Source organism: Colobus angolensis, unplaced genomic scaffold, assembly GCF_000951035.1.
Source record: "Colobus angolensis palliatus isolate OR3802 unplaced genomic scaffold, Cang.pa_1.0 Scaffold498, whole genome shotgun sequence".
NCBI lineage: Eukaryota > Metazoa > Chordata > Mammalia > Primates > Cercopithecidae > Colobus > Colobus angolensis.
In genome coordinates this window covers 817,439-827,689 of record NW_012118465.1, presented here as the reverse complement: position 1 = coordinate 827,689, position 10,251 = coordinate 817,439, and the positions used below count along the sequence as shown (strand labels likewise).

General features: G+C 37.2%; 1 long non-coding RNA gene across 2 annotated transcripts; it reads right to left on the bottom strand.

Moving 5' to 3' along the window:
• Positions 1 to 4,252: 4,252 nt before the first annotated feature.
• Positions 4,253 to 9,490, bottom strand: LOC105524292. 2 transcript variants are annotated; one of them, XR_001003736.1, is made up of 5 exons: positions 9,313 to 9,490; positions 7,032 to 7,531; positions 6,495 to 6,524; positions 5,375 to 5,787; positions 4,253 to 4,356 (listed from the first exon to the last, which is right to left on the bottom strand). It is a non-coding gene; the product is annotated as an uncharacterized LOC105524292 (long non-coding RNA). The 2 variants fall into 2 exon arrangements; XR_001003735.1 differs by lacking the exon at positions 9,313 to 9,490 and having other exon boundaries at positions 7,032 to 8,255.
• Positions 9,491 to 10,251: the final 761 nt, after the last annotated feature.

Genomic DNA, 10,251 nt, shown 5'->3' with positions numbered 1-10,251 from the left:
TTTGGCTGAAAGGTGACTTAAGGACTTTGGACTTATCTCTGTTTAAGTTGTATGTAAATGTTCTCTGAAATGGCATCTGCTTCTCTTGCACCCTATCTTTATGGACAAAAGTTCTTGGTAAGTGTCAAGGATGACTGGAAGTTAAAATTTATCAAAGCTTATGTACACATATGATATATGGTGCCAATTGCAGTAGGGAGAAATGTAAAAAAAAAAAGTAAAGGTGCAGTAGTAAATAACTGCCTAAAATTAGCTCTAGTATATAACGTGCTACTGGAATAATTTTGTAGCCACTTGCTGTTGCTATTGCAGCAAGCTCAAGTGTTATATCACTTAAAGTGCTATGTGATGCTAATCCCCAGATGAACAATTTGTCTCTCCAGAAAACTGCATTTTGCAGTAAAAAGTGATCTCTCATGGTTCTCGCATATTGTTCATTGTTACTAGAACAATAATATGAACTTGACACCATGGAAGCCATACAAAGGGCTACTAGTGATGATGGAAGTACTACAAATATATTCTCTTTCTTATGGCTTTCTTAATAACATTTCTTTTCTCTAGCTTACTTTAACAGTCTAGAATACATAGAACATAAACATATGTGTTAACTGACTGTTTATGTTATAGGTAAGGTTTCTGGTCAACAGTCGGCTATCAGTAGTTACATTTTTGTGAAGTCAAAAATTATATGTGGATTATCAACTGTGGAGAGGTGTCAGTGTCCCTAGTCCCTGCATTCAGGATCAACTGTACTAAAGGGAACAAGTAGAATAAACACTGTGAAACTGCATTAGAATTGAAAGTATTGGTGAGAACCCATGGTTTTCAACATATTTTAATAAAGAAACATAAATGAATGTACGCATGCATGTGTGCGTATTTATGTAGACACAGGTATTGCCCTGCTCTGTTCACTGAGGAAGCCTGTGAGCAATGAAAACCCCAGCAGCCATACACTCACCTATCACAATGAGCACCCAAGACCTTGGTTTTTACATATTATTCTCTCCTCAAAAGAACCAGGTTTTCTAAGAAAAATGGCTGGTTCCAGGCCTGAAGCACAGAAAATGTAAGCTTGGAGCATCTCATTGTACCAGAAAGTAAAGTGCTCAAGGAGTAATGGGGACAGGCCACAAAGATGTGAAGCCAGCTTGAAATGGCTGCCATTGGCCAAATCTGGGAGCACCTGAGCACCACAATCACAAGACTTCTCTTTTCCTATTTGTTTGTTGGTTTTGTTTTAATAGTTTATCCGTGCAAACAAATGAAGAATATGAGAATCATCATCTGGAAATCATCATAATAATTAGTTCAACTAAGAATAATCAGTGAAATGCTACTCTAGTGAGTGAAATTCTGAGGAGTAGCCAGATACTTACAGAGCTTCAAAGTATCTTCACATGGATAGTAGGAAATACAAAGGGTAAATGATAACTTTACCATGGACAAACCTGGTAGATTCTCCTTAACTAAATAATCCAAGTCAACACTGGCCAGTAATGGAACCAAGTGAAAGCTTATGCCGCCAGACATGCTGCAGTGGGAAGAACTCAGCCTCACTTGTGCAACATTCCTGCCTCAACGGCATAACCTAAATCTAAGTATGAGGAAACATCGTATGAACCCAAATTGAGAGAAAATCTACAAAATAACCGGCCTACACTTTTGAAAAACATAAATGCCATGAAAATCAAAGACAGACTAAGGAACTGTCTCAGATTAAAAAAGACTAAAGAAACAGGACAATTGAACACAACACACCATGGAATGTGAAAATTCACCCCCTTGGATTTTCTTTGACTACAAAAGATATTATGGAGACAGCTGGCATCTCCGAATAAGGTCTGTAGATGATTATATATTAATATTAGCCAAATTTGACCAGGCGCGGTGGCTCACACCTGTAATCCCAGCACTTTGGGATGCCAAGGCGGGTGGATCATGAGGTCAGGAGATCGAGACCATCCTGGTTAATATGGTGAAACCCTGTCGCTATTAAAAATACAAAAAATTAGCCAGGCGCGGTCCCAGCTACTCGAGAGGCTGAGGCAGGAGAATGGCGTGAACCTGGGAGGTGGAGCTTGCAGTGAGCCGAGATTGCGCCACTGCACTCCAGCCTGGGAGACGGCGAGACTCCTTCTCAAAAAAAAAAAGAATACAAATTTTTAATTTCCTGACATGTCAACCATACTACAGTTGTTTAAGATAATTCCTTGTTTTAGGTGGTTGGGCACGGTAGCTCACGCCTGTAATCCCAGCACTTTGGGAGGCCAAGGCTGGCGGATCACGAGGTCAGGAGATCGAGACATCCTGGCTAACACGTGAAACCCTGTCTCTACTAAAAATACAAAAAATTAGCCAGGCGTGGTGGTGGGCGTCTGTAGTCCCAGCTACTCAGGAGGCTGAGGCAGGAGAATGGCATGAACCCGGGAGGCAGAGGTTGCAGTGAGCTGAGATCGTGCCACTGCACTCTGGCCTGGGTGACAGAGCAAGACTCTGCCTCAGGAAAAAAAAAAAAAAAATTCCTTGTTTTTACACACTAAAATATTAGGAGTAAAGAGGAACTGGATCCCCAACTTAAGAACAGTTCAGGAAAAAAGTCTACGTTATATACCTATATTTATATTTATCTAGAAAGAGAAAAGGAGAAAGAATAAAGCAAATATATGTAGTCAAATGTTAACATTTGGGAAACTGTATCCAAGAATTCTTTGTACTACTCTGATAATTTTTCTGTAAGCCTGGAATTATAAATTAAAACATACATAAAAAGAAATATCAATTTTTAAAAATATTAACAAATTACAACCTTTGAAATAAAACACGAATCCATATTGATACAAATAAACAAATTGAAAGTTCAATGAGGAACAAATATATTTACAAAGTCTCAAATCTCCTCCCCACAAAATACTAATTACAAGGTGAAAACGTAACATAACAAGAGAAACCCAGAAAATGCCACTATTGGTGATCAAGGTTGACATCACCAGTAATATGACAAATCAAAATTTTAGGTCACATGATAGGATGCAATGAGATCACAAGATACTCATCAAAAACATATGATCTAAGTCTAATCATAAAGAAACATCAGAGAAACCCAACTGAGGAAGCTTCTACATTACTGGACTTTATTCTTCAAAAGATTCAAAGTCAGGAAGGCTAAAAAAAAAGACTGAAGATCTGTTCTAAAGAGCCTAAGAGACATGACTAAATGCAATCCATGGTTCCGAATGGGATTCTTTTGCTATAAAGGGATTCTTTTGCTATTCAACTAACTTGAAAAGAATCTGAGGATAACATGACAGAATGTATTCATGTTATCTTTCTGATTATGAAAGTTGGATTGTAGTTACATAGAATGTCCTGACTTGCAGAAATACTCACTAAAGTAATCGGGTGATGGGGTAATGTCAGCAATTTATTCTCAAGTGACTGCAAGGGAAAAAATTCTTTGTATGAAAACTTGGAACTTTTCTCTAATTGTTTTGTTTGTTTGTTTGTTTTGAGATGGAGTTTCACTCTTGTTGTCCAGATTGGAGTGCAATTGTCCAGGCTGGAGTGTAATCTCAGCTCACTGCAACCTCTGTCTGCTGGCTTCAAGAAATTCTTCTGCCTCAGCCTCCCAAGTAGCTGGAATTATGGGCATAAGCCACCGTGCCCAGCTAATTTTTTGTATTTAGTAGAGATGGGGTTTCACCATGTTGGTCATGCTGGTCTCAAACTCCTGACCTCAGGTGATCCACCCCCCTCAGCCTCCCAAAGTGTTGGGATTACAGGCGTGAGCCACCACGCCCGGAACTTTTCTTAAAGACTGTTTCCAAAAAGTTAATCAAAAATAAACAAACAGAAATAGTGAACAGCCTTAGGCAAACCTTATTTTTCCATTCAACGTTCTATATAATTCAGTGTTGAAAATTAAAATTATATAAGTTTGATAGCATGGTAATAATTGTAACACATCTAATATTGACAATGGCCACGATACCAGTGTATCAAAATGATGTCTGTCTATATCTAAATCAAAATCCCTATATATAGTGGTAAAAATTATAAAGTACAAGTAAGTCATCAATTCACTAAAGTATGAATGACAACTTTGTTGTTCGGTTGTTTAAACAGCTGAAATTTGGGCAGTTTGATTATGTAAAACTGAAAAATTTTGGTTTTTATTTGCAAGATTCACTTAAAAGTTAAAGAGGCCAAGAAACATCATTTAAAACACTGTATCAGTTGTCATCAGATATACAAGATACAAAAATATTTTCATTTAATAAACATCTTTGCATGTCACACATTTAATGGGAAACAAAATATCATGTTAACAGCCTAGTAATACAATTTTATTAACTTTCAGAATTTTTTTTGTCAGCACATATTCTTTTTGTTTTGTTTTGTTTTTGAGATGGAGTCACTCTGTCACTCAGGCTGGAGTACAGTGGCGCGATCTTGGCTCACTGAAACCTCTGCCTCCCAGGTTCAAGCAATTCTCCCACCTCAGCCTCCCGAGTTGCTGAGACTACAGGCATGCACCACCACACCTGGCTAATTTTTGTATTTTCAGTAGAGATGGGGTTTCACCATATTGACCAGGCTAGTCTTGAACTCCTGACCTCAAATGATCTGCCCGCCTCAACCTCCCGAAGTGCTAAGAATACAAGCATGAGCCACTGCACCCAGCCAGCACATATTCTTGTTTTGCTTTTAAAACTAATTATTAAATTAGATTTTACTCATTAGTAGATTGTAATGCAGAAGCTATACAGCAGCAGTCCCCAGCCTTTTTGGCACCAGGCACCAGTTATGTGGAAGACAATTTTTCCACAGATGGGGGTTTGGGGGATGATTTCAGGATGATGATTCAAGCATATGACATCTATTGTGCACTTTATTTTTATTATTACTACATTGTAATACATAATGAAATAATTACACGACTTATCATAATGTAGAATCAATGGGAGTCCTGAGCTTGTTTTTCTGCAACTAGATGGTCCCATCTTGAAGAGACAGGAGATGATGACATACCATCAGGCATGAGAGTCTCATAAGGAGCATGTGACCTAGATCCCTTGAATGTGCAATTCACAATAGGGTTTTCACTCCTACGAGAATCTAATGCCTTTGCTGATCTGACAGAAGGCAGAACTCAGGTGGTAATGTGAGCAACGGGGAGTGGCTGGAAATACAGATGAAGCCTCACTCGCTTGCCTGCCACTCACCTCCTGCTGTGAAGCCTGGTTCCTAACAGGTCATGGACCTGTCTGTGGCCTGTGGGTTGGGGACCCCTGCTATAGAGGATCCAGATTTAAATTCAGAAGTTAGAATGAAAAAGAAAGAATTATATTCTTTATCTAAATGATTTCACAGTTAACTAAGAGAAAGTATAAGCTGAAAAGTTTATCAGTGTTAATAAAAATGAAAAATAAGTACAATATGCAATTACTATTAAGTATAATTTGCCCATAGTTGCACACTGAATTCATTATCATGGCGGTTAAATATCAGAGCTTCTGGTTTTCTTACTCTTCATTCATGTATTCAGCAACCATGTGCTAAGGTACTAGGACAAGCACTGGAATTACAAGATAAAGATGATATGGTCCACCTCTCAACAACTGTATGCTATAATATGAAAAACCAAACAGGCAATTCCCATACAGAATCATACATACAATGACAGCATAAGACAGCACTTACTGGAAGACACAGAAGGGATACTAGCCCAGGTTTGTGTCAATATTGTAGGCTTTTTGGTGGAGGCAATTCATAGGTTAATATCTGAAGGAGAAGGAAAACACATGTAGGATAGAGGGAAGAAGTAAATGCAAAGAGCTGGAGGTGAGGACGATCACTGCGGAGCTCCATGTAGTCTAGTTTGGCTGGATGCTAGAACAAAGGGGCAGAGTGTGGTAAGTGGTGAAAGATAAGGCTGAATAACTTGACAAGAACCACACCGATGTGGGAGTTTTGATTCCATGCTAAGGAATTTTCAACTTTTCCCAGGGGCAAAAGTAAACCAATGACAAAGTCAATGACTAGAGATTTAAAATGTCACTGGTCAAGTGACTGCTTGAGACCTGTAATTGCTTAACTAATTATTATCAATGAGTGTGGGGTCTGTTAGCCTTAAATCATTACCATAACCTTGAGAAGCTGATGATGCCTTTGTTTTCTGAGAACAGTTTCAGTGTGCAGGCTGACAGTTCTATATGGGTGGCAGAAGAAAAGCGTAGGGCCAGAAAAAAAGGGATACACAGACTTCTCGAGATTTTTTTAAAGCTATGGAACATGATGAATTAACAAAGCATAAGTATACTCTTCACTGTGAATGTTTATGTTTTCACATCTTTCACTAGATGTGTGTAAGATAAAATATTTAATGTAGTATTTATTAACCAAGCAATTGAGAGGAATACTGTTCAATACTTAGAGTTTATTTCAGAAATCAATGATTTGAACTTAATTCATAAATTTTGGCAACATACCTTCATCTACTTCCTGAACACCGGCAGCATCTGAAATAAATCAAATATTACTTACAATGTTTCAGTCAAACAAGGGACATTATCATGTAAACCCACTGTAAGTCACGGAGCATCTGTCCTGTAGATTGGTCATCCCTAATCTAAAAATCTGAAATCCAAAATGCTCTACAATCTGAAACTCTCTGAGCACGGACATAACGCCACAACTGCAGCGTTCCACACCTGACCTCATGTGACAGGCTGCAGTGAAAACGGTAAAAACGGTAAAAACTTTGTTACCTGCAAAAAATTACTGTAGAACATCGTAGAGAATTACCTTCAGGCTATGTGCATAACGTACATATGAAACATAAATGAATTTCATGTTTAGACTCAGGTACCATCCCCAAGATATTTCATTAGGTATACACAAATATTCCAAAATCTGAAAAAAATCTACTTTTGGTCCCAAGCATTTTGGACAAGGGATATTTAACCCGTCCTACTGCAAAAATAAAATTCCTTTTCAGCATGACAGAAATGAAGAGATTGGCTTACCAAACTTGAACGCTGTAGGATTTTCTCAAGCCACTCAATTTGGTCATCCTGTTTTTTAATAGTTTTTCTTATGGCATTTTCTACTTCAAGCCTGAAATGTGCATTTTAAAATAATTACTCTCACACATAATTTTTTAAAATCATGTAAATTCTAAACAAACTTCTGAAGATATAATTACACAAATTCTTAGCAATCGTAAAAGTAGGTAATTGGGCAACTGTGTCATTTTTCTACCTGTGTTTAGTTGATAATATGCAAAATTTAGGAATATTGTAGAAAAATGATGTATTTCAACATAGCTTACAAATGAAACTTTTCCTTGGCTTCACAAAGACATACTTATTAACATAACTGATACAATTCTCATACTACAGTGCTCTTTTGCTTTATAAATACTCAAGTTATTTTGCGCGCTGCTTCACGTTGTATTTTGTGCCTGGCCTTCCGTGTCCTTAGTGCATCTTATAGTCTCTGTAAGTCGATCCTGTATTTCTTGAAACTAAAAGAATTTTTAAAAAATTTACATTTGGAAATGACCTAAATGTCCATCAGTAGATGAATGAACCAACAAAATATAATATATATAAAATATTTTTAGACTATCACAATCTTTTTTATTTAAAAAAGGTCATAATCTAGGAGAAATCATCCCATTACCTGTTTTTTTTGTAATTAATTTTAGTGGGACACTGCTCTACCCTTTCAACCTGCATACTGTTTACGGCTACTTTTGTGCTATAACTGCAGGGCTGAGTTATTGCAACAAGGATCTTATGGCTCACAAAGCCTTGAATAATACTATCTGGCCCTTTACAGAAAAGTTCACTGGCCCCTGCTCTAGTACTAAAACACAACAGTCTTCTTGATTTTGAATTACATTTTATCAGATAAATACTCAAAGTTACAAACTGGTAAAATGAGGAAAGAGAAAGGATTACCTCATGCTAAGCATTTATATTTTGAATTCCAAACACTACCACATCAACTATAATTTTATTTTTTTATGTATGCATTTAGTTTTATTGTAGCAAAGCAACTTACACATTTTTAATATTTAAAACTAAACATCATCTTTTCTTTCTAGGGAAACAACAAGAAAATTTAAAAATAAGCAGGAACAAAATTAAAACCGACAGTCAGTGCCAAATAAGATCCCACAGGATCTTACTGACTCTCCCATTGAGTAGTAGGACTCAAATCATCATCAGGAGAGAAGTAACTGAAAAGCGTCATCATAAACTGCAGGATGTCCATTAAACATGCCAAAGGAGACCAGGCACAGTGGCTCACGCCTGTAATTCCAGCACTTTGGGAGGTCAAGCTGGGCGGAACACAAGGTCAGGAGTTCGAGACCAGCCTGACCAACGTGGAGAAACCCCATCTCTACTAAAAAATATACAAAAAAATTAGCCAGGCATGGTGGCAGGTGCCTGTAATGCCAGCTACTTGGGAAGGCTAAGGCAGGAGAATCGCTTGAACCCAGGAACCTGAAGTTGTGGTGAACTGAGATCGCACCATTGCACTCCAGCCTGGGCAACAGGAGCAAAACTCCATCTCAAAAAAAAAAAAAAAAAAAAAATGCCAAAGGAGAAGCCCTGTTGTGTAAATGCCCACTTAACCAACCCAAACATCTCAAACCCATCCTTTGCTGACCTTCTATAACCCCCTTTTTAGTTTGTTTTTTTTATAAACAAGAGAAAATAGACACATGTTGGCAAATGCTAACTGTCCGTATTCATACAGAGACAGAGTGTGCTCTCTGAGCCCAGTACAAAGAGAGAGTAAGGATTTTCATCAAAATCAAAATTGATTCAGTAGAATGGCCTTTCTGAACAAGTTAACCTGAAATCTATGAAATAAGTATACACAGGTTCTTTATTCATTCAGAAAAGTAGAGATTAAAAATAAGATAATTTTCTGAAACATTCCATTAGACATTATTTTCTTAATTAATCTGGCTTGCCTCACTATGCCAATAGAGAAATCACTAAAAATAGACTGTTTAACAGGGAAAAAAAACCTCTCTGAACTTCTGTGAGAAATGATGCATAATTCTCAACTTTCCTAAGGCTATTTAAGAAAAAGATATATGTATAAAAAATGGCAGAATGAAAGCCAGAGATTAAGACACAGGTGCATTAAAAAGTTAATAAAATTTTAATAAAATTAATAATAATGAAAATACAGAAGAAAGCCATCCACTAAAATTAGTACCCCCAAACACTTTATATTAACCAGCTACAGATTAACTGTTGTTGGTATGCGAAGTTTCATACATACTCAACTTCTCATCTGGCCTAATTTCTTCCTTGAATCCTGCATCTCGTTTTCTAAATGGACGCTGTGACGCCATGAAGCATCCAGCAAAGATTTTGATGTCGATTCTTTGTTCGGGACATCACCCAGTTTTTGTTGAGTTGTCTCACAACTACTTGATGCTATTTTTGTTACTGATTTTACAAATCACCTTATTATGAAACCATTAGTAATATTTAACTCTGAAGTATTCACTTTGAAAAATATCACCATGCAGAACGATTCACCTTCTTTTCCTCATGTGTGCTTATTCTGGCATATACCCAGTCTGTGTGTGTGTGTGTGTATATGCATATATACATATACATAACCTCTGTCAGATGGAAAGATTGCAAAAATTTTCTCCCACTCTGTCAGTTGCCTGTTTACTCTGATCATAGTATGGGAAGTTCTGGCCAGTGCAATCAGGCAAGAGAAAGAAATAAAAGGTATTCAAACAGGAAGAGAGGAAGTCAAATTGTCTCTGTTTGCAGATGACATGATTGTATATTTAGAAAACCACATCATCTCAGCCCCAAGTCTCCTCAAGCTGATAAGCAACCTCAGCAAAGTCTCAGGATACAAAATCAACGTGCAGAAATCACAAGCATTTCTATACACCAGTAATAGGCTAACAGAGAGCCAAATCATGAGTGAACTCCCATTCACAATTACTACAAAGAGAATATATGTATATTTAAATACACATATAAATATATATATTTATACACACACACTCTCTGTGTATATATACACACACACACATGTTTATATATACACAGTGGCTTGTTCCTATAATCTCATATATACACATATATATGCATATGTGTGTGTGTGTGTGTGTGTGTGTGTATGTGTGTATGTGTGTGTGTGTGTGTGTGTATTTACAGTGGTTTGTTCCTATAATCTCAGCTACTCAGAAGG